Genomic DNA, 26,193 nt, shown 5'->3' with positions numbered 1-26,193 from the left:
AAAAGAGGAAGGCCTAAGATAAGGTTTATGGATGTGATGAGAGAGGACATGCAGGTGGTTGGTGTGACAGAGCAGGATGCAGAGGACAGGAAGAAATGGAAACAGATGATCTGCTGTGGCGACCCCTAACAGGAGCAGCTGAAAGAAGAAGAATAGACAAGTTAAACAGGTCCATTCTAATGCTTCATGAGTGGTCAATCAACTTGAAAGCTGTGGAAAAGATTTTCCGGCGATGGGGCCAACCTTGCTGTGACCTCTTTGCATCTTCCCTCAACAACAAATGTAGCAGGTTCTTTTCCCTGATCCCCCCAGCGGAGGTATCACCTAGGGATGTTCTTATCCACAATTGGCCCCTTGGTCTCCTCTACGCCTAACCTTCAGTACTGCTAATCACCACATTTCTTCAGAAAGCATCTTGATTAAAGTGCACAGTTTTCCTCATTGCCCCTTATTGGCCTCATCAGATTTGTTTTCCTTTTCTTTGGCCTCATCTACTTTGCCTGCCATGGATTCTGGATCCAATTCCAGACCTTCTGTCTCACCAGACAGACATGATAAAACTGAACATCCTAGGCCTAAAGATGACCGCATGGTTTCTCCATTTCCGTTGATAGCTAGGCTCTCCTTTTGTCTGTCACATTCTTTTACCCACAAAGCTTCAACTAAAATACTTTACAGAAGTAAATGGAAAAGATTTGTTTTTTGGGTGCAGCAAAAAGACATTGATCCTTTTTTCAGTTCCGGCTCCTAAAGTTCTTGAATTTTATTTTCAGTGAAGATGTTCTTCGTGTTTTACTGTTACAGTCATTACATTTGGGTAATCTGCTGGCAGGTTGCCCTCAGTCGGCCTGATTAACAAAGTCTTGGGTCCTGCGTCGATTGCTGTCCCTTCTTCCATGACGTCAGGTCGTCAGGGGTATAAAACATGCAGCCGACACCATTACATCAGTCTATCTTGCCGTGCGGTGCCCGAAGCAGAAGCAGTTTGCAAGTGCCGGTCGGCCGACTACTGAAATTTTCATTTTCGAGTTTCAGAACCGAAGTCTTCAACTTAAAGCTAAGTACCCCATTGGGGAAACTTTTTCTTGCTCCTTACCGATGTCAGTAAAAGTTAATAATTGCATTACTTGTGGGAAGCAAATACCTCATAAAGATTTTCATTTGTATTGTATTCCTTGCATAGGTCCTGACCACGACATACCTTGCAGTTGGTTTTGTGCTTTATTTAATCAGCGCACTATCCATCATCGGTACATTTTTGCCTCTAAATATTTCAGTTCTCTGTTTAATTATCCAGAAATGACATTGGTTAGCCACCCGACTACCAGAATTCCGAAAAAATGCAAAGTAAAAGACAGGGACAGGCCGTTGAGGTCCAAAACTGCAGACGACACTTCTCCTAAGCCAGTCGCCAATTCACTGGTACTCAGTGAGGCACTTTCGCAGCCCCTGATACCCGCTACTTCTGACTCGCAGGCCTCTACTGAGACCCATTCGGAGTCCGGTATGCCGCGAAATGCTTCACCTATGGAACCCACGGATGTCTCTACCTTGGATGGGTCTGGAGCTGCTGTGCAGACACCGGCTTTTGAGAGTGTTTTCAGACCTACAGACTTGCATATTAAACCAACTCCACCTTCTATTCTAAGGCCTTAATATCGATCTATGTCTAAAAAACCAACGCCCAAGCCACATGTTCAGGCCCCTATGCCTAAAAAACAAATGATCCAAATGGCTGAAGATCTTATTACTCTAATCAGGGGTAGTCAACCCCCCAAAGAGGCCTAGGACTGATCTCGACTATGAATCTTCTGATCAGGACTCTGTTTCTTCTAATTCTTCCTATGACCTGGATTTGTCCATGCCTACTTATGAGGATTCGAATGCAGAAGATTCCATTCCCTCTGCTTCCCCCCTGAGGATTTTTCTTTTGGGGAAACTTTACATACCTTAAGGGAACATTTCCACTGGGAAAGTCAGGACTTCTCTGAATCTAAAAAGAGACTTGGGGATTTCCTTCTTCTACCTCGGCATAGGCCTTTGGCTATACCTCCTGTACTAGACATTGTTGATGATGTGTTTTCAGAATTTAGTATGGCTCCTGATTCCCTGCCTCCTGCTCCTAGTAAACCTGACAGATACTACAGGGTTCCTGAGTCTCACAAGTTCCTTTTCAAAAATCCTGTTGCAGATCCAGAAACCATTTCTCAGGGGCTCAAGGGCATTAAGGCTTCTGCTGCTAAAAATCCTACCCCTTCTGACAGAGACTCCAGGGTGCTGGATAGATGGGGCAAAAAGGTTTATACTTCTGCAACCTTGGCAGTCAGGGCTTTAAACTGCCAATTTCATATGCTAAAATATCAACAGCATATTATGGGACTGCTTAAACAGAAAATTATGTTGATTTCTGACTGTGTGGAAAGTAAAGATTTACAGGATTTATTGCATTCTGCTGAACAAGTTGGAAAACGTACTTTGCAATGTGGTTTTGATTCTTTAGAGGCCTCTTGCAGGGCTGCGGTTACTGGGTCTGTGCTTAGAAGGCATTCTTGGCTTAAGGAGCAGTCTCTGCCTGATCATGTTAAAGCAAAATTGTTGGATGATCCTTTAAATCAGGACCTCCTGTTTGGCAATAAGGCTGAAGTTGTTCTAAAGAAGATAAAGCTAAATCTATGCAAACGTAAAATATTTCTTACAAGTGCAACCTCCAATATTTAGTAGGCACTAGCCTGCTAAGAATTGGTCCTTTCCAGCTCCTTCCAGATCCACTCAAACCAAGCCCAGACACACCAAAAGCACCAGGTTACAGTCCCAAGAGACTCTCAGAACTAAGCAATGGGGGGCATCCACTTCCAAATCTGGAAATAACAAGACACCCCCCTATGGTAAACAGTCTCAATGACTTTCATTTAAAATTGCCAAGCACTTACCTTTCAGTCGCCCCTTTGGGGGGAAAGATTGCTCTTCATGCAAAAAACTGGGAACTCTTAACTCAGGACAAATGGGTTTTAAATATAGTATCCCCGGGATACAGATTTCATTTCCACACGTTGCCAACACCAAACGGGTGGCCAGACCTGCCCCCAAATCAGTGGGCAGAGGCTCAGAAACAAGTACTTTACCTCTTAAACATGGGGGCTACTCAGCCGGTACCAGAAGAGGAAAAGGGACAAGGTTTCTACTCCAGGCTTTTCCTAGTACCCAGAAAAGACAAATCTTGGCATCCAGTTCTGGACCTGTCTACTCTAAACACCTTTCTGGATATTCCAAAATTCAAGATGCTGACTCTTCACCAGTTACTTCCTATGCTAGGCAAAGATGCCTGGTTGGCAACTCTAGATTTAAAAGGAGCTTACCTGCATATCCCAGTCAGGGAATCTTGCAGAAGATACCTACACTTCAAAGCAGCCTATTTGCATTATCAGTTCTCTGCACTTCCCTTTGGCTTGTCTACAGCGCCCAGGGTATTCACAAAGTGCCTGGCTCCAGTAATTGCATTTTGCAGACAAAGAAATATTCAAATATGTCAATATCTGGGTGATTGTCTAATTCAGGCAGAAAACCAGGCTGTACTTATAAATCATCTGGCGTTTGTAAAAAGGGTTCTAACTTGTCTAGGGTACACCATAAATGAAAAGAAATCTCAACTGGTACCCTCTCAACAGATTACATTCCTGGGTGCAAGCTTGAATACAACTGCCCAGATTGCTTTCCTCACGCCAGAAAAGCAAATTCAATTGGTAACTTACTTCAAACAAGTGGCCACAAAAACCGTGCTATCTGCAAGACAAATACTGCAAGCCTTGGGGTTCATGGCCTCCTGCATTCTTCTAATTCCATTTGCAAGACTGCATATGAGGAAACTTCAGTGGTACTTAAAAATTATATGGTGTCAACATTGTCACAGTCTGGAAACGATGATTCCTATCGTACCTTGTCTACGCCTGGAGTTCCTATAGTGGGCAGAGGCCTGCCATCATAACAAGGGACTCCCATTCACAGTACCCCCTGCCACCCAAACCCTAACTAAAGACGCATAAGACTATGCATGGGGGGCTCACCTGGCAGGGAAGTGCATTCAGGGCAAATGGAACCTAAATCAAATGCACCTACATATCAATCAAAAAGAAATGTTAGCTGTACAGAATGCTCTGACAGCCTTCAAGGACTACATTCATCCAGGACAACTAATGGTAAAGATGGACAACACCACGGTTAAGTGGTACATAAACAAGCAGGGGGGTACTCATTCCTACCCCCCTCTGCAGACTAGCTATGGTGTTGTGGAACACTGCCTTGAGCTACCAAGTGCAACTACAAGCTCAATTCCTGCCAGGAAAAGTGAATACACTTGCAGATGGAACTAAGCAGAAATCTCATGGACCCACACGAGTGGAAATTGGAACCACAGATTTTCAACATGTTGACAAGCAAATGGGGGAGCCCAGACATAGATCTATTTGCCTCCCCCCACAACTACCAGATGGACAAATTTTGCACAGACTCCTCACAAAAAAGCCTGGAAAAATGGATGCTCTGTCATTCAGCTGGAAAAACCTATCAGTCTACGCCTTACCCCCTCTGCCTCTGCTCTCCATAGTTCTGCTAAAAGTCAAAAAGGACAAACCAAGAATGATTTTGATTGCTACAGACTGGCCACACCAACACTGGTACCCACACCTGCGCAGTGTGTCACAAATTTCTCCAGTGTACCTGCCTCAGACACCTTCCTTACTGTCTCAGCAGGAGAACCAAATTCTTCACCCTCAGCTCCCAACATTGAACCTTGCAGCTTGGCTAATCATTTAAATTCACCCTTAACATCCCTCAGCAAACCTGTGATGGATGTCATCTTGGAGGCAAGAAGACCTAGTACTAGAAAATCTTATGCTGACAAATGGAAAAGATTCTGTGCTTGGAATCGGTCTCAATGGATGAGCACAGCAGCACCCAATTTACCTCAGATTTTACAATACTTAACTGAGATGCTTCACAAGGGCCTGTCTTTTTCCTCCATTAAAATCCACGCCTCAGCCATTTCAGCTCATTATAACACAGAACCTCCCCTCTTCTCTCATCCTCTGCTCTAGCAGTACCTCAGAGGGGCCAAAAACTTGAGACCACTCAGGAGAGCTCCAATCCCTGCCTGGGATCTTAACTTTGTATTGGAGAAACTCAGTCGACCTCCTTTCAAGCCAGCTGCTACTGCAGACTTAAAATTTCTTTCTTGGAAAACAGCCTTCCTTCTAGCAATCACTTCAGCTAGAAGGATATCTGAGTTACAGGCCCTTATGGCAGTGGAGCCTTTCATCATCTTTCATGCAGACAGGGTGTCACTCAGGACCAATCCATCCTTCATGCCCAAGGTGGTATCCAGTGTGTCTCTTAATCAGTCCATCCATTTGCCAACTTACATTCCCAATCCACAGAACAAAGGGTAACGAATTCTACATTTTTTGGATGTGCACAGACAACTTAGATTCTACTTGGACAGGACTAAACCTTGAAAAAAATCTGAACAACTGCTGGTAGCATTTGCTGCAGGGGCAGAGGGAAAGGCTATTTTAAAACAAACCATTTCTAAATGGATAAGCCATTGCATTCATTTCTGCTATAAGCACCATGGAAAACCTATCCCCCAGGGGATCAGATCTCATTCCACCAGGGCTGCATCTACTTCTGCAGCCTTTCTCAGAGGTGTTCCTACGAGGGATATTCTAGAAGCTGCTACCTGGAGTTCAGTTCATACTTTCACCAAGCATTATCATTTTCCAATTTTCTCTAAATCCAGAGCTGGCTTTGCCACTGCTGTCTTGCAGGGCCTTATAACTGGTCCTAATGCTGTATAAATCCATCCTACCAACCATAGCTTTGGGAATCTACAGAAATGTAAAGACTGCAACAGTGAAACATGAAGAACATAGTACAGTTGTGTACACTTACCATAAATGTAGATGTTTGAGTGTATTCACTGTTGCAGTCCTGGTTACCCACTTTCCAGCCCCCTGTTTTTCTCTTAGTATACCTCAACTTTCTTTTACTATGCTTACAAGCCTTTTTTGGTGTATTTACTTTTGGTTGGAGGTATATTTTTGTGTTTTTAATTTTATTTTGCTCCCCATTAGGGGGGCACCTGACATCTGGGGCAAGAAATACTGATCTAATGGCATCGGCTGCATGTTTTATACCCCTGACGACCTGACATCATGGAAGAAGGGACAGCAACCGATGCAGGACCCGAGACTTTGTTAATCAGGCTGACTGAGGGCAACCTGCCAGCAGATTACCCAAATGTAATGACTGCAACAGTGAATACACTCGAACATCTACATTTATGGTAAGTTTACACAACTGTACTGTGCTAGCTGTTCTTCTGCTGAAGTACACTTTGCTCCCATTTTCAATTTTCACATAGGAGTGAATAGTTCGTTAGCCTCTTCCAAACTTTATAAAGCCTTTTTAAGGGAAACTTTTCTTCTTAGACCCTCTTTAAAAGATCCCACTCCTCAGTGGAATTTAAATATTGTTTTACAATTATTGACAGTGTCCTTTTGAATCAGCTAAGTGTAAACAAAAATTTTTGACCTGGAAAACTGTCTTTTTAGTGGCCATTACCTCTACTAGAAGAGCTTCAGACCCACAGGCCCCGTCTTCCAAGCCTCATTTGATTTTTCATAAGGATAGGGTATGCTTATGAACCAACCCCTTTCTTCCTAAGGTGGTGTCAGAATCCAACATTAATCAGGTTAGTTATCAACCTTCCAGTTTTCTTACCAAATTTCTCAAATAAAGGAGAGCATATGTTGCACCTTTTGGATGTTCACAGACCGTTATGGTCTCTATCTATATAGAGCCAACATTTTAAGGAATTCAGAAAAGTTATCTGTTTCTTTTTGGGAATCAAAATTAAGCAAATCAGTTCTAAAGTGGCTTTAGCTAAATGGCTAACTGATTGTGTTACCTTTGTTGATGAAAAATTAGGTTTGTCTTTACCAAAACCACCAAAAGCTCATTCCACCAGGTCTAAGGCAACTTCTTCAGCCTTTTAATATAGATCTTCATTGGATGATATTTGTGCAGCAACAACTTGGGCTAATCCTCATACCTTTTTTGCTCATTTACAAATTGGATCTAGTCTTTGGGGGAAGAGCAGCCTTTGGCTCAGCCATGCTCAGGATTATCCTTCTTTAGAGTCCTCCCGGGATTTAGGTAGCAGAGACTCTGTCCCATTTGTTGAGGAACAAAGGAAAATGACACCAGATATAAAAAAAAGTGTGTTCACCATGATGTTACATCTGTGTTGTCCATTTCCATTCTGCTGAACTACCCTCTGTCCAACCACCTGTCAGTTAAACTTCTGGAAAGTTTGAAAGATGCTAAAGGAACTTTTAAGTTCCTTTATGTGAGCTGAAGATTGTTATTCCATCTTCTTTTATGTTATATAAGTTTTAAGTGCAGCAAGGAAGATCTGAGGATGTTAAGGCACTAGGACATTGTGTTTAAGGGAGGAGTTTGATAGTTTGTGTTACATGAGTTGGAAGAAGTGCCTGAGTCTGATCTGAGGGTTGGATCCAAATCCATTTGTTGAGGAAAAATGAAAATGGACAACACAGATGTAATGTTATGGTGAGTACAAAATTTTTTTTTTATCATGGCTTAGTGGCAAAGTGGTTTGCCACTGTTTCATGATTACTGTAATATAATGTAAATCGATCAGCGCAAGGTGTATCTTGTACATTTGTAAGCACTTTTTTATCCATGAATGTGGAAGCTGTCAAATGCTTATTTTATAGTCTACCCTTGCCATACTTAGATTCTTCCCCTTTTTACAATTCTCCATTATGACTTTATTTAACAACATATGACTTTCTTTTGTTACTGTTTTGTTTTATTGCCACAATTGAGTTTTCTTCTAAAGGCCTATAAACTCTGTTGGCATCAATTCCAGTAAATAGGTTATATATCTTTGCAAGGCAAGTTATTGGTCTATAGTTTTTAGGATGTCGTGCAGGTTCAGTCTTAAGGAGGAGTATTGTTTTTCCAGTTGTTAACCAGGTTGGCTTCTGTTCTGGGTGTGCATGTAGATAGTTCTTACTCATGGCTAAATCTTTATGTAAAGATGTTAATACTTTCAGTCAGAAGATGGGTACTGCATCTGGGCCATTTAGGAGCTTTTCTTATTTTCTTTTTCAGTTTCTCATTCAGTTACTTTATCCCATTCCATACGCAGTACATTTGAACTTCTTATTTCTTATTTTACTTCTTCTATCCCATCAGCATCTTTATGTTGCTCAGGATTTTCATAGATACTTCTCCAAAATGTGTCTTTCTTCTTTTTTTGGTAGTGTTTCTGTTCCTTTTGCCTTGTTTCCCAGTTCTATATTAAACTTTTTTGGGTCATTAGTAAATTGATTATTTTGTATTTTTCCTTTATATTTATCTGCATGCCTTCTAAGTTTTTCTGCCTGTGCTGATATCTTTAGTTTATTTTTGCAATAGTGTACAATAGATCCTGCTCTATTTTGATACTGCAAGTTACCTTTATCACGTCTGTCTTTCTAAGTGTTTTTGTTGATCTGTTCCCTCTTCTGTACTCTTCTAACAAAGACACGTCTTGTCTTAATTGCTTTACAGTTTTCTCTATTTTCTACTTCCATTATGGTATTTGATTTCTCCCATTCCTTTCCCTAACTGCCCTGTGTTTTTGTGGTAAGCCTTTATCTGTTATTTGGCTACAGAGTAATATATCCTATTTAATTCTGTTATAGGCAAGAGCTTTAATCCTCCACACCATCCTCCAGGCTTCCTTTATTTTTACTTATTTATTTTTGAAAATCACTGAAGAAGAGTATCTGTCAATGTCAGTCATAGAGTTTCATAGTTTGCGGTTCATACATGTTGATGCAAAGCATGTTACCCTGTTAACTATTTAAGTCATTTAGAGTTGTCTGCTCTTATCTGTCCCCAGTTTTGCATCACATCTCTGATTTTGCCGTTATTCTACAAGTTACTTAATTGGGGAAGGCTATGGGACAACTGGAAATTTGGGTTAGGCTCCTCAATGGTCCCCTGGACTGTAAGCCTAGTAATTAGCTATGAATCAGAGTGCATATGGTGCAAATCAATGAAACTGATAGTAAATAGGAGCATCATCATATGAGCCAAGTTTGTTGGATTTGTCTGACTGGATTTAGTCAAAAAAAACTTTTCAGCCGAAGTTTGGGAAGTTGAGTTCCTATATATTACAAACATTTTAAACAAACATTAAGTACTGCACGTGAACAGACATTAATTAATATATATTAACAATTACCGATTCCTTTCCTAATTACATTCATATGAAATAAAAACAGCTGTTAAAGTAGAAAAGATACTTACTGCATTAATAAATGTTGAACATTGAGTATATGAAGAAGTGTATCAGTGGGTTTGCCAAACAGATAAAAGATCATGTGAATAATGTATAGACTTTCAAAGAAATGGAAATGAGGGAAGGAACTAGGTAGGGCAGAAAATGTTAATATTTTAGTTAAGAGGTGGGATATAAAGCAGATTCATAGATAATTATATATATGGATGTCATAACATTATATTAAAATTACAGAATTATAGAAATGATGGTGAGCAGTGTCACAAAACTATCTATATGGTTGGGAGATACTAATACATCTATTGAGGTGTTTATAAAGTCTAGTTGTAGGGCATAGGATTGTGAAAGAAGACAAATGGTATGATGATATGTCAAGCTGAAGACAACAGTGACATTTATCCTGGAGATATAAAGGAGGAGATCTAGTGATCTGATATGTAAAGTTTTATTGTGCTTTAAATGAGTTTGCATTCTGAATCAGTGGTAGTGATATGGTTTTCCATACTTTAGCTTCACTATTTGAATATAGAGTCAGCTACATTATTAAATGATTAGGTTATACTGATTTTTGATAGAGTGTAACATTATATTGGGGGGGTGTAGGATTGTAGTAAGTGTTACCGGCTGGGGACTTTTACAGCTTATAGAGAAAGAGCCAGATGATGTGATAGTCCTAACCAGTTTATTTCTCTGACGGTTAGGCAGTGGTATGTTCTTTTGTTTACAGTGTACTACAAATTTAGCTGTTATATTATAACATGTATAACATTGCTCAAGCTAGGACAGTTGTGAGACTTGAAGGTTACTGAAGATTGGGGCTGCATATAGGAAAGACAGCAGTAAGATAGTACTCTGTATATGTCTTCTGACTGTCAGTGAGGTGTTTTTTAACTCAGTATAATGTATTTATTTTTTAATAAGATTTTTAACCAGATATGATATGTGGTAGTAGAATTTCAACTGATCATCTATGACAGCACCCAATAAGTTTGTCTGCTTTACTTGTTCTGTCATGGTGGTGTTGGCAGAGGTGATATGAATGCTATTGTTTTGGCAGAGATGTGTTTTAGAGTAAAGAACAGTAATTTAGGGTTATATAATAGTTGTGAGTTATTTAATCATGTTTCAGTTGATAAGAAGGATTGCTGTGTAAGGTTTTGGAGGTCAGACAGAGAAATTTGGCAGAGTAGATTAAGGTTGAGTCATCAGTTATTGAACTAGGCTAACAGCGTAGAGGTCATTGATGAATCTGTTGAAAAGTATGGGGCCTAGTAAAGATCGTTGTTGGACACCACTAGTTACTAACAAGAAGCTGTAGAAATAATTTTTCAGTTTCACTACTGTGCTCTGTTAGAGAGGTAGCTATGAAACCACTGCAGTGAAAAAATGAGCTCTATATTTTGTACACTCATTGTCACTACAAACAAAATTGAATCCTATACAAAATCCCATAAGAGATTTAATAAATACAGCTATATTTAAAGGTACACCTAAAAGAGGAGATGTAACATTATTTATCTTGTTATTTGTTATTTCGATCATAAGATTATTGAGTTTTAAAAATGCCAAATGACATCTTTAAAAGGAATTTCTTTAAACATTAATGGATTGAATAATCCGTGTAAAAGGGCAAGCCTAATAAGATACATTAATCTACACAAGGCCAATCTAGTCTTCCTGCAAGAAACCCATCTCTTGAAAAAGATATTGATAAACTAGCCACTAATAAGTATACAGTATTGGTTAGTTCAGAGCACACTCAGAAAAAGAGGAGTGGCTATTTTATGGAATAAAAGTATGCCCATTCCTAAAACCATTAAGTCTTATCAGGATGACAAAGGAATGTTTTGTATGGTTACAATACAAATTAATGGGAAGACTTACACTTTAATTAATGTATATTGGATACCTGGAATTGGTATTAATACAGTGAAACATCATATTGATAATATCATATCATTCTCTGTAGGGGATATTATTTTAGCTGGTGATTTTAATTGTATACTACATGAAAGTGATACTACCACTATAAAGAAAAGAAGAGTTACATCTAATGCAAAACATTTAAATGATTTTGCTAATTCTTATCATTTGAATGATATTAATAATCAGATAGAGTCAAAATCATTACCATACACCTTTTTTTCTAACAGATACAAAACTTATTCAAAAATAGATAGGGTCTTTATTTCTAACCAGATGGTAACAGATTTAATTAATTCCAAAATCATTTCATGTCCTATATCTGATCATAACTCATTTGTTTTGAATTTATGATAAAAAATACTCATAATGTTCAGATCAAAAGGATACCAGCATACTTAACTCAGCTAAAAGACTATAAAGAATATATACTTTCAGAAGTACAACATTTTCTAGACATAAATAATACTCCTGAAGTCTCCATTGTCTATGTTTGGGATGCCTTAAAATCATATCTATATGGACAAAGTATCAGATGGTATAATAACAAAAGGAAATCTTGGGATAAGGAATTGTTAGATGTTCAAAGTAAACTAGACTCTTATAAACATAATAATAAAGAAAATATCATGGACAAGAAAGTTATTAAAGAAATAAACAAACTAAATGAGAAATACAAAGAAATTTTAACTCATAAAGTTAAAATAACTTTAGAGAAATACAAGTTTTTGTCTTATTCAATAAGCCCCAAATACTTACATAGACTTAAAAATAAAACAAAAAGATTGAATAAACAAAACCATATCAAAGAAATCTTTTCTCTAAGGAAAAAGAAGAATGTTTCTAGTATACCAGAAATACTGGATGAATTTAGAAATCACTTTCACAAGATTAACCATAACAACATTAACATGGAACCTAAAGATAAAATAAAGGAGTTTATAACCACAAACATGAATAAAAGCTTAATAAACAACAGATTAAACTATTGGACAAGAGTATTTCATATACAGAAGTTATTACACAAATAAATAAGCTTAAATCAAACAAAGCACCGGGTAATGATGGTATTATACCAGAGATATATAAAATCCTTTCTAAAACTACATATTCATTAATACATAAGGTTTTATTCTGGCCCAAACTGAGTTAATAACCCCCCCATCTTGGCAATATACATTTATTTCACCAATTTTAAAACCTAATAAAGATCCAACTAGATGTTCTTCATATCGACCCATCTCATTACTTAATGTTGATTATAAAATGTTTATGAGTATTTTTGCTGATAGATTGAAGACAATTATCCCCGGCATTATAGACATAGATCAGACAGGCTTCATTGTAAATAGAAATACTTTTGATAATATAAGAAGAACTTTAACATTAATTGATTTTGCAAATAGGAAAAAGAAAGAAAGATTTAACACTTATTAGTCTTGATATAGGTTCAGCATTTGATTCAGTAAGTTGGGACTATCTGTTTACCTTACTGAAATGCACAAATTTCTCTGATGCATTTGTAAATTTAATTGAGCATTTATACAAAGGAACGCTGGCTTATATTAAGATAGGAACATGTGTTTCACAAAAAATACCCATTCTTAAAGGTACAAAGCAAGGATGTCCACTTTCTCCACTATTATTCACTTTAGTAATGGAGCCTTGGGCTAATTTGATTAGAAACAGTACTGACATAGAGGGTTTTGAAATAGAAGAAAATACAACATCAAAAATTCAACTTTTTGCAGATGATCTAATTACATCAGCAGGATCTAATTCTTCTATGCAGTCTTTATTTGATAAAATGATGAATTTTAAAAGTATTTCTGGTTTAATATTCAATGAAGAAAACAACTAAAATACTACCTATATATACACAAAAAATACTCTCATTAGTGATTTTACTAAATATGTACCCAACTCAGGTCAGATAACTTATTTAGGTATAATACTATCTAAAGATATTAAATCTATTATATATAATAACTATAATACCTGTTTTCTTAATATACAAAATCTTTTTAATACCTGGAATAATATGTTTTTTACTATGGAGGAGAGACTTACAATTATTAAAATGATAATATTCCCCAAGATTTTATACTTAATACAATCAATAATACTTTCACCTACAAAAATAACTATCAAGAAACTGAATACACTAATGTTAAATTTCTTATGGGCACCTAATAGACCTAGGATTGCATTAAAGAAACATACTAAAAGCTGGTCTCAAGGGGGTATTTCTTTTCCAGACTTTAATTTATATATTATCTCTTCTATTATAAAAGTTATTACTTTATTAATAGATCGTTCATATGTCGCAAAATGGAAAGATTATTGGGAGCTAATTAGTATGCACTTCATGAAAATCTCCTTAACACATAAAAATATGATTATAAATAACTCCATGTTGTGGTTGCTAAAGGAATTTTGTACTTCACCTATTACACCTAAACATATGGTCTGTTACCCATTAAATATTATTATTAGTTATCGTAACTTTATATTCATGCACCCTAAGTATAGGGAATGGAATTTTATTGTATTCCCTATAATTTATACTCAGGGTATGCTTATGTCATCTACTTCTGAAGGAGCTCATTTAGCTATAGATAATAATCTAAAGTACTGGTATCAGCTGATATCTGATAATAAAGTTAAAAATCTAGATTTCTTAAAACAAGAATTTGATCTAAGAGAAACTTGCTGGTTAGAGGTTCAGATCTTTAGACAACATCTCATTGATAGAATAGATCTAATGTCTATAACAGTTAAAGAATCTATTCCAAAACTGATTGATTACTTGATAATAAATTTACAGCATAAAGTTTCTGATAAAGGTAAACTTTCATATATACATAAAATTATCAGACAAGAAACTTTTACAATGTAGATTCATACTGGAATTATTTCACCTCTATTAATGGGGACCCACCAACTCAACAAGATAAACAATATATATTGGAATCTGCTTATAGAACTACATCTTCCATTGTCTGGAGACTTTATACATGGAAATTTTTACATAGATCTTTTATACACCTTTGATGATGAATAAAATTAATAATAAAGATAATCTATGTAAGAGATGTAATGTAGAAATTAATGCTGACTGGGCTCATATGTTTTATGACTGTATGAAGTTGAAAGAATACTGGAAGTCAATTAATGAATTTTTGCAGGCTCTTTTACAGATAATTTCATTATTTCTAAGTCTCTTATATTATTCAACACACGGTACCTCAATGTGTTAAAAGATTAAGCTTCCCTTGTTATGGTCTATCCTAGCAGTGGCTAGGAAAATAATAACTAGAAATTGGATTTCAGATACACCTCCTTCGTTCAATGAATTTAAAAATGTTATGAATATAATGTGTCATATGGAAATAAGCACAATTAGAATGAGAACAACTAGAAAAACATCACATTTTATTATATGGGATAATTTACAAAATTTGTTAAAAAAATTCTAATTTCAATAGCACAGTATTTTAGTTTAATTAATTGATCTGATTGTAGTGGATGTCTTTGTAAATACTTTAGTTGTTTTGTTTAATATTATAATAATACCTATTTTTAATTATTTGTATAAAATTGTTATGATATTTCTCTTATATGTTAAAACAATAAACTTGTTTTGAAAAAAAAAATGAGCTCTAAAGAAGGGAGTTTGTATAAGGGCTTCTGGTAGGAGACAGTGTCAAAAGCTTTTGATAAGTCTAGGATCATGGTGGAGACTAACTAGGCTTCTGTCATTTCTGTGAGCATTGACAGTATTAACAAAATTCAGCAAAGCAGTAGTTGCATTGTGATGAAGATGGAAGGTGTGTTGGGTTGAAGACAAAAACTTGTCATCCATTAGATAACTGAGAAGTTGTATATGAATGCATTTTTCTAATATTTTTGATAGTGGTGATAAGAAGACATTTGACTCATAGTTTCAAATATCTGGATTGATTAATTTCACACTTGTACAGTGGAATAATGAAAGCAGCCCCCCCCCAAAAAAAACAACATAGTTGTATGCAGTAAAAGTTCTGATTTTTTCATGATTTGTGAGTTATTGAGCAAAAGCTGCTGCAGCACTTTTATTGTCTTTATTTGTTTTGCTTTATTCATTGTACTAAAGAAATTAATAAATTATTAGGCCTGGGTTGTGTAATATAGTGAATGTTAGTAATATATTCTTGCACTACCTTCTTTACAGCATCCAGCAACTACAAATGGATTAATATTTGTCAGGTAATATAGTCTGCATTATTTTGAGTGATGGTCAGAGCCATCTTATCTTCAGCATCCATTATGTAATAGCAAAAACAAAGCATACAGACCAGTGACACAGGGGCAGACTACTGGTTTGCATGCTTTGTTTTTGCTGTTTCTTCATTTTATCTTACTTACCAGTTTATCCCTGAACCTACGTTTGTGCATCCATTATATAGGTTCATAGGTTGGTACTAGGCTATCAGCCCTAGGGCCTATACAAGCCTAGCCATAACAATTCCCTGGCTATTTCTTCCCACATTATTTACTTTCCTGGACCCCTGTCTAGCAGGGCGACTGATGTGATCCCTGGGGTGAATTTCCTTTCTCCCATCCAATCGTCAAGGTTCCTCTTGAAGAGGTCCAAAGAGGCACTCTGCTTGACATGTATGGGCAATCTATTCCAGAGTCTGGGGAGTCTCTGGGTCAGGAACCTATCCCTCCAGCATGTTTTGTTTATTGTGATGACAAGGTTTAGATCCCTGGAGCGTGTAGCTCTGAGGGATTGGGATTTCTTTAAGTGTAGCATGTCCAACAGCTCTGGGTTTGACATGGCCTTGTATGTTAAGCAGAGATCGCTTCTGAGTAGACGATATGCAGAGTATAGCTGGAGTTTTTAAGGCGGTCAGCGTAGGGCATCTGCTTTAGGCCTGTGATTCTTTTAGTGAGGTATTTCTGAGGCCTTTCCAGTTGTTGCAGATGTCTTGAGAGGTACATACCAAATGGAGCGTTGTATTCTATAATGGGTCTAATGAGGGATGAGTACAGTGGGACAATGACCTCCTTTTTCTGGATGAAAAGCCCTTCATGATGAGGTGTGCCACATAGAAGGATTTCCTGACTGTTGTGGCGATGTGGTTATCGAAGGTGAGACCACTGTCCACCTGTGTCCCTAAGTCTCTTATCACACTTTCTGTGTTTAGTGTACTGCCACCTATATGGTAATTCATGGATACATGTTTTTTCCCAAAGGGGATAACAATACATTTCTTGGCATTGAGCTTGAGCCCATGGCTCTGGCACCAAGCATCTGTTTCTGTAAGGCCCTTTTGTAGAGTATCCACATCATTTGGGGATTCAATAATGGCTCCCAGTTTGCAGTCATCTGCAAACTTTGTTAGCCAGAGTCCCTTAGTGTTGACCTGTACTTCAGAGAAGTAGATGCCAAACAAGAGCGGCCCCATGACTGAACCCTGAGGTACTCCACTTGTCTGGAGCTGGATTTGGAGTCGGCTACTTTTACAGTGTGGGTTCTATCAGTAAGCCATTTAGCAACCCATTGGGTGACATAGGGATTAATGCCCAACTTAGTAAGTTTATCTATGATTCCAGTGTTTCAGATTATAGTGATAGTCTTCTCTACAGAATTGAAGCATAAAGGATTTCAGAATTTAGATAAAAACTTGCTTTTCTGGCAGTTAGGCTAGTAGAGGACTAAAGGTCTGACTTGTTAATGAGCTGCTTATTGTGGCAAGGGTGCAAGGTTTGAATCTTTCCACATTCATTTGTCTACTGTGTGACATTAAGCAACTCACTGTCACATGAAGCAGACCTCCTCACTTACCCTATTCAAGCTCAACCTAGACAAAAGAATGGGAGACTGTAAATTCAATCTGGGGTTGGCACTCTTGACCCTCATGTACAGGGGTAGTCAGTGCTGATCATAGACTTGCTCTGTGAATTATGTCCATCTAACCAAGGAAAACTAAGGCAACTCAGGATTAACATGGTTAGGCTTGCAAGGGCTCTAGGGCTGCTAGCCTAGTAAACTTCTATGAGACAGAAGTGTGCCCTCTATCTAAACATGCAACATACTGCTGCTCTACCTAAATGGCACAGAATACAAACATGTTTTCTAATCTAGACTACCTAGAAGTAATTTTGAAATACAGAAATCCATCTTGATAGTTGTAATGTAGTCTGGCACTTATATTTTTAGTATTCCCATGTATGCCTAACATGTAGGGTTCAGTGCTGGGCTATATCCAGTTTGGTGTTTATTTTGCAAATGTCCGGACCAATACCTCAGAAGTCTGCTTGACCAAGTTTATTGATGACTACAAGCTGGACACTGGTATCCACTCATCTACTGATGCTAAACAGCTCCAGCAAGGGCTGGATATGCACATACCTGGTGTAAATAAAGCAGTCTCAAGTTAAGTGAAAAAAAAAGTGTAGCATAGTAATGTTTGGCAAAAAAAAAGCTGTTCTCATCTCATACATTATAAATGGTACTCCTTTTCAGACAGACAAGGCTACTTACGTGGACAATTCACTTTTTGTCACCATTTTGCCACCATTGTCAGGAAATCATTTTATCTGTCCCAGTTAATTTTCAAGGGAATATCCTCAAAATTCAAAGAAGTCATTATATACTACTGTACTAAGACCCATCATTGAATATAATGTCCCCTTTGGTATATGCCAATGCAGGATATTGCTTAACTAGAAGGACTCTGAATATTTATAACCAAGAAAATTAAAGGCCTTAAATTCTTTGACTGTCCTGAGAGGTTAGCTTGACTCTTGTATTGAATAGCCTACTAGCTATGAGGTGACCCATGTTTTCTCTTTTGGAACCATAAAAGTACCAGTCTTATTTGTCCCTTTTTTCTTTGTAAAACAAGAAACTCTACAAATGCCTCACACCTGGGACCCAAGTCTGTATTAACAAGAAAACAAGATTTGAGGAATACAGAGTTTTCTAACTAAGTGTATTCCCAACCTGTGGAATAAATTGCTACTACAGTTCAAACAAAAGTACTGTTTTAGCTACCTTTAAGATGGTCTTGAGTAGAGAAAAGTTCACGCTAGGGTTATCATATGTAGCTCTGTTTGATTTAGGATGTGGCAGGAACTTTTGTGTGCGTCTGCTTAAAAGCAGTAAACAGTGTTAAATGTAATTGTGCTGGGACTATGTTTCAGCAGTGAATTTCTGCCATTTATAGTGACATTACTGCAGAAAGTATCAACGTTATGCTAGGGATAATCTATTACATGTTAAGTGAGGAAATATGGAGTCTGCAGTTGCAAGGACTGAAATCCCAATTAAAATATGAACAGCGTGTTTTGAGAGTTCAATTGAAATGCCTAGTGAGAGAAACTGTAGCCACGTCCTGAATTACTCACGTTCTCCTTTCGAACAAAAAACCTGTCTGATGGGTTGGTTGTTAGAGTGATTGCAGGCTGCTGTTAATACTTTTTTTCTTGAGTACCTCGAGTATAACTGTATTTTGTTAAGAAGTAAATTCTTCATTTAAAGAGGTTTAACTGGTACCGAGCACTGTTGCCAGATGCTGCAGAAGCATTGATGATTATGACTCTCAGCTGGTACTGTCTGACTTGCATGAATGTAACTGGTTTTGTGTAGTTTTGTAAGAGTCCACAGAGCTGTGCAGCAACCCTTTGTGGTATGTTTCATCAAATGTTTTGACATAAAATAGGTGTTCCCTAACATTCCTTCCCTTACTAAACAAAAATCAGGTTAATAGACTGCTGTGCTATACTGAAAAAAAATCCCGTCAGAAAGTAAATTGGTCTTCATCAAAATTGTCTTGCTTAATGAATGGTGTTCTGGCGGTGACTGATGTTTTTTGGGGCTAATGAGAAGGATCCAAAGTTTAATAAATTTGTATCGTTTCACTGGATGATCCATCTGGAAGCTTTATGTGCAAAAGAACTGAAACTTGATTTAGTAACGAATAGTTTATCAAAATTGTTAACTTCATTTGAAGAAGAGCATTAAGTCACTAACAAGTTTTGTTTTTTTCTTGAGGACCTGGGTACAGAATATCAGGATGGTGTTTTTTATTATAATGTGAGATGTATCAGCCAACAAAAGATGCTGGATTATTTCTTTTTTTTGTTTGCCTCAGATTGCAGAATTTCTGGCAGAGAAAAAAACATCATTGTAAAGAGTGGTCAAATCTTGATGTTCTTCGTGTTTCACTGTTGCAGTCATTACATTTGGGTAATCTGCTGGCAGGTTGCCCTCAGTCGGCCTGAATTCGAAAGTCTTGGATCCTGCATCAGTTTTGTCTTCTCTTCCATGACGTCAGGGGTATAAAACATGCAGCCGACGCCATTTTCTTTAGTCTTTCTTGCCACGCGGTGCCCAAAGCAGAAGCATTTCGCAAGTGCCGGTCTGCCGACTACTGAAATATTCGAGTTTGAGTTTCAGAACCGAAGTCTTCACTAAAGCTAAGTACCCCGTTGGGGAAACTTTTTTTTCTTGCTTTTTACCGATGTCAGAAAAAGTTAATAATTGTATTACTTGTGGGAAGCAAATACCTCATAAGGATTTCCATTTATACTGTATTCCTTGCCTAGGCCCTGATCACAACGTGCCTGGCTGTCGGTTTTGTGCTAGATTTAACCAACGCACTATTAAGCGTCGGTATATTTTTGCATCTAAGTATTTTGGAAACAGATCTAACTACCCAGAAATGTCGTCGGATAGCAATCCGACTACCGGAGTACATAAAACACGCAAAGAAAAAGACAGAGAAAGGCAGTCGAGATCCAAAACCAACAACGAAGCTTCTCCTAAGCCAGTCGCCGGTTCGCCGGTACTCATTGAGGTGTTTTCGCAGCCCCCGATACCTGCTACCTTTGAGTCGCAGGCCTCTACTGACACACCCATGTGGAGTCCGGCATGCTGCAAGATACTCAAGGTATTGGACCGACGGATATATCTCCATCAGATGGGTCCAGAGCTGCTGAGCAGGCACTGGCTTTTGAGGGTGTATTCAGACCTCAACATTTTTAGATCAAACCAACAAAAGCTGCAAAACCAAAGGCAAAGACACCTTCTAAAACTATAAAAAACTGATGCCTGAGCCATGTGCACAGACCTCTATGCCTAAAAAACAGATGATCAAAATGGCTGAAGACCTTATTACCTTGATCAGGGGTACCCATCCCCCTCCAGATAAGAGGCCTAGGCAAGACACTGACTATGAATCTTTAGATCAGGTGTCTATTTCTTCTGATTCCTCTTCTGATCAGGAATTATCTTTACCTCCCTATGAGGATTCTGATGCTGAGGAGTCTATTCCGTCTACATCTCCTCCTGAGGATTATTCATTTGGTGAAACCTTGCATACTTTGAGGGAGCATTTTCACTGGGAGAGTCAAGAATTCTCAGAATCAAAAAAGAGGCTCAGGGATTTCCTCCTCCTCCGTCAGCACAAGCCTTTATCTATTCCCCCTGTTTTAGACATTATGGATGATGTGTTTTTGGAGTCAAGCCTGACCCCTGACTCCTTACCTGTGGCTCCCAGTAAGCCTGACAGGTATTACGGGGTCACTGACTCTCATAAATTTTTATTTAGAAACCCTGCTGCTGATCCTGAAACTTTTTCACAGGGTCCAAAGGGAGTTAAGGCCTCAAAAGCAAAAAACCCTACCCCCTCAGACAGAGATTCAAGGGCACTGGACAGATGGGGAAAAAAGGTTTATACATCTGCAACCTTGGCAATCAGGGCCTTAAACTGTCAATTTCATATGCTTAAGTACCAACAACATGTTGTGGGATTGCTGAAACAGAAAATTATGTTGATTTCAGAATGTGCTGAAAATAAGGAATTGCAGGAATTATTGCATGCAGCTGAACAAGTTGGAAAGCATACTTTGCAATGTGGCTTTGATTCTTTAGAGGCCTCCTGCAGGGCCGCAGTTACTGGATCTGTGATTAGGAGGCATGCCTTGTTAAAGGAACAAAATTTGCCTGATCATGTTAAAGCTAAATTGCTAGATGCACCTTTACAGCATGATTCTCTGTTTGATATTAAGGCAGAAGAGGTTTTAAAGAAAATGGAAGACAAAGCTAAGTCTATGCAAACTGTTAAAGATTTCTTACAAGTGCAGCCACCTAGATTCAGTAGACACTGGCTTACAAAAAAATTGGTCCTTTCCTGTGTCAGACAGAGTTCAAAGGGGCAAATCCAGACGCCCTAAGGGTTCCAGGTACCAGGCTCAAGACTCATACAGGTCAAAGCAATGGGGCGCATCCACCTCCAAATCTGGAGGAGATAAAGTGCAAAGCTACAGAAAGCAATCCCAATGACTTCCCTCTGCCTACACCAAGCACTTATCTTTTGGCAGCACCCATAGGGGGAAAATTAGCACTTTTTGCTCAAAATTGGCAGTTAATAACCCAGGAGAAGTGGGTACTAAACATCATATCACAGGGATACAGATTCCATTTCCACACTCTACCAGTGACAAATGGTTGGCCAGATCTGCCAAAAAATCAATGGGCCAAGGCCCAGAAACAGGTTATGTCCCTCATGGATATGGGGGCCATTCAGACAGTACCAGAACTGAAAAAAGGACAAGGTTTTTACTCAAGACTGTTCTTGCTACCCAGAAAGGACAAGGCCTGGCATCCAATACTGGATTTATCGATTTTGAACACATACCTGGACATTCCAAAATTCAAAATGCTCACTTTGCAACAGCTTCTGCCCATGCTGAGCAAGAATGCTTGACTGATGACTTTAGACCTAAAAGAGGCATACCTGCATGTCCCAATAAGACAGTCATGCAGAAGATACCTCAGATTCAAGGCTGGCTTAATGCATTACCAATTCTCTGCACTGCCCTTTGCCTTATCTACTGCTTCCAGGGTCTTTACAAAGTGCCTGGCATCAGTAACTGCATTTTGCAGACAAAGAAGTATTCAAATATATCCTTACTTGGACGACTGTCTCATTCAAGCAGAGAACAAGGACACTCTTCTACGACACCTGGTGTTTGTGAAAAGGCTTCTAACATGCCTCGGGTACACAAGAAACAAAAATAAATCACAACTGGTACCCGCTCAAAAGATAACATTCCTGGGTGCAAGCTTGAATACAACTGCCCAGATGGCTTACCTCACGCCAGACAAGCAAAGGCAACTGACTACTTACTTCAAACTGATGGCAACAAAAACCCAGTCTTCTGCAAGACTAATTCTGCAGGCTCTGTGCCTCATGGCATCCTGCATCCTACTAATTCCATATGCAAGACTGCATATGAGAAAACTTCAATGGTACCTAAAAAGCTTATGGAGTCAACATTCATGCAGCCTGGAAACAATGATTCCTCTCATCCCCTGCCTGCAACAGGAGTTTCTATGGTGGGCAAAGGCCTGTCACCAAAACATGGGACCGCCCTTCACTCTACCCCTTGCCAGCCAAACCTTAACAACAAACGCATCAGATTATGCCTGGGGTCCCACATGGCAGGAAGATGCATTCAGTGCATATGTGCACCAAATCAAATGCATCTACATATCAACCAGAAAGAGATGCTGGCTGTTCAAAATGCCCTAACAGCCTTCAAGGATTTACTTCATCCAGGACAACTACTGATAAAGACGGACAACACCACAGTCATGTGGTATATAAACAAGCAAAGGGGCACACACTCATACCCCCTTTGCAGATTAGCCATGGCACTGTGGGACACAGCTTTGACCTACCAAATAAATCTTCAACTCAATTCCTGCCAGGAAAACAAAACACTCTGGCAGACGATTTAAGCAGAAACCTTATGGATCCTCACGAGTGGAAACTAAATCCATAAGTCTTCAGCATGATAGCAGAGAAATGGGGAAGCCCAGACATAGACCTATTTGCCTCTTCTCAAAATTATCAACTGAAAAGATTCTGCACAAGGACTTATCACAGACAAGCATGGAAAGTGGATGCCCTATCCTTCAGTTGGAAAAACCTGTCAGTTTACACCTTTCCTCCTCTGCCTCTTCTACCCAAGGTCCTCCTAAAAGTCAGACAAGAGAAGCCAAAGATGATATTAATTGCCTCGGACTGGCCCCGCCAATACTGGTACCTAATCCTAAGGAACTTGTCTCAATACCCAGCTTGGACCTTGCCTGAAAAACCACAACTGCTGTCCCAGCAAAACAATCAGATCCTGCGTAATCAACTACAGACTCTGAACCTGGCAGCATGGCTAATCCTGTAATCATACAGACGACACCTGTCAGCAAAGCTGTGATGGATGTCATTTTGGGAGCCAGAAGGCCTAGTACTAGAAAATCTTATGCTGACAAATGGAAGAGATTCTGTGCTTGGAATCAAGCGCAAGGAACTGATACAGCAGAACCACATATTCCTCAGATATTACAATACTTAACTGAGATGCTTGACAAAAGCCTATCTTTCTCATCAATCAAAATCCATGCCTCTGCCATTTCGGCTCATTACAATACAGAGCCACCAATCTTTTCTCATCCTTTACTAAGCAGTATCTTAGAGGAGACAAAAATTTAAGGCCCACTAGAAGATCACCATTACCTGCATGGGACCTCAATTATGTGTTGGAAAAGCTCACCCTATCTCCATTTGAACCAGCTGCTACCGCTGATATAAAGTTCTTATCATGGAAGACAGCTCTGCTACTAGCAATTACTTCAGTAAGAAGAGATGTTCTTCGTCTCACATTGCTGCAGTCATAACCTGTGGGTAGTCCGCTGTCCTCGGTCGGCCCGAATACCAAAGAGTTAGGCTGGCGTCGGTCATGGGCGCCCGGAGCTGACGTCAGTACGTAGTAGTACTTAAGCGCATGACCGACGCCATATCCTCAGTCTTTTTTGCCGCGCAGACCGAAGACCAAGTTGGGCTAAGTACCCCGTTGAGGAAAATTTTTGTCTTTTCTTGCCTCAGTTAATCCGGATGTCAGAAAAAGTTAATAATTGTATTTCTTGTGGGAAACAGATACCTCATAGGGACTATCACTCTCTCTGTATTCCTTGCTTGGGGCCTGAACACGACGTAGTCGGGTGTCGCTTTTGCGCTAGATTTAATAAGCGCACCATTAAACGAAGATTAGACTGTGCCAGGCTTGTTTTCGGTAAGCGGTGTAACTACAACATGCCGTCGGATCCTCCGACGCCCGCTACCGCTAAAAACGTAAAGATAAATCTTTAAGGTCTAAACCGGAGGAGTCGTCCGTTGCGGACGCCGGTTCTATGGAACCTCCTGTTGAATCTGTGGATCCGGCCGAGGTCTCGGCTGAATAACAGGGGGAACCTTTACTTTTGCAGGAGTTGGCCTCTCAGGAGTTAGGCCAGGCCGAGGGTGCTTCTCAGGTATCTGTAGTTCCATCCTTACAAAAGGTTATTAGGCCTTCTACCTCAGTGGCCAAAGGCCATGCTAAGGCTAAACCTGGTCTTACTGGTACTGGCTATAGCCCTAGCTCTTCAGCTTCTGTTCCTAAAAAACATATGTTGAAAATGGCAGAGGATTTGATTACTTTGATCAGGGGATCTTTGCCCCCCCAGAGAAGAGGCCTAGGGTGGAGACAGATTTAGAGGGAATGGAGCATTCTTCAGACTACTCTGAGTCCTCAGCTGAGGATATTCAGGATTACCCTCCCTATTCAGATTTGGATGCAGAGGATTCCTGTCCTTCTGCTTCTCCTCCAGAGGATTTTTCCTTTTCTGAAACTTTACATTCCATGAGGGAACATTTCAAGTGGGAAGGTCAGGATTTTTCAGATTCTCAAAAAAGGCTTAGGGAATTTTTGTTTTTACCACAACATAGGCCTTTGGCTGTTCCCCCTGTCTTAGATGTTGTTCAGGATGTTTTTTCTGAAGCTTCACTTAATCCTGATTCTTTACCCCCTGCCCCTGTCAAGCCAGACAGATATTACAGAGTTCCAGAAGCACATAAATATTTGTATAAGAGTCCTAGAGCTGACCCGGAAACTATTATTCAAGGGCCGAAGGGTGTCAGGGCTTCTGTGGTTAAGAATCCAGTTCCTTTGGATAAAGATTCTAGAGCGTTGGATAGGTGGGGGAAAAAAGTGTATACCTCTTCTACGTTAGCTATGAGGGCTTTAAATTGCCAGTTTCATATGCTGAAGTATCAGAATTTTTTGTTAGGCCAATTGAAATTTAATGTGGATGCTTTATCTGAGGGTATAGAGTGTAAGGAATTGCAGGAGCTGGTTCATGCTTCAGATCAAGTTGGAAAACATTCTTTGCAGTGTGGTTTCGATGCTCTTCAGGCTTCATCCAGGGTGGCTGCTACTGGTTCAGTTATTCGTAGACATGCCTGGCTTAAGGATCAAAATTTGTCAGAGCATGTTAAAGCTCGGATTTTGGATGCTCCTCTTCAATCTGAAGTTCTTTTTGGTTCTCCTGTGGAGTCAGTTTTGAAAAAGATGGAAGATAAAGCTAAGTCTATGCAGACGGTCAAGGATTTTTTGCAGGTGCAGCCCCCTAAGTTTAGCAGGAATTGGCCTGCTAGAGGATGGTCCTACCCTTCTTCGGATTTTCAGTCTAAGGGCAGGTCTAGACGTGGTAGAGGCAGGGCTCATGCTCAGGGTTCTTTCAGACCTAGGACTTGGATTTCTCCTGCACAGTCTTCTGGTGAGGGCAGGGGTCAGCCTTTTCGTAAACAGACCCAATGAACTGTATCTTCAGCTGCCAGATCCTTCTTTTCTGGCAGCTCCTCTAGGAGGAAAGTTGGCACTTTCAAACAAAATTGGCATTTGGTCACCCAGGACAAATGGGTGTTGGAAATAATAAATCAAGGTTACAAGTTTTACTTTCACACTTTTCCTCCTTTCAAAGGCATGCCGGATGTGCCTCCTCAGCAAAGGCTGGAGGCTCAGGAGCA

At 39.2% G+C, this 26,193-nt stretch overlaps 1 protein-coding gene across 1 annotated transcript in view; it reads left to right on the top strand.

Annotated features, from left to right (window-relative positions):
* FER (FER tyrosine kinase) overlaps positions 1-26,193 on the top strand; it is a gene marked incomplete in the record, with an annotated part of 3,568,968 nt that overhangs the window by 496,519 nt on the left and 3,046,256 nt on the right.

Source organism: Protopterus annectens, chromosome 2.part2, assembly GCF_019279795.1.
Source record: "Protopterus annectens isolate FY-2018-M chromosome 2.part2, PAN1.0, whole genome shotgun sequence".
NCBI lineage: Eukaryota > Metazoa > Chordata > Ceratodontiformes > Protopteridae > Protopterus > Protopterus annectens.
This window is presented reverse-complemented; position numbering and strand designations above follow the sequence as displayed.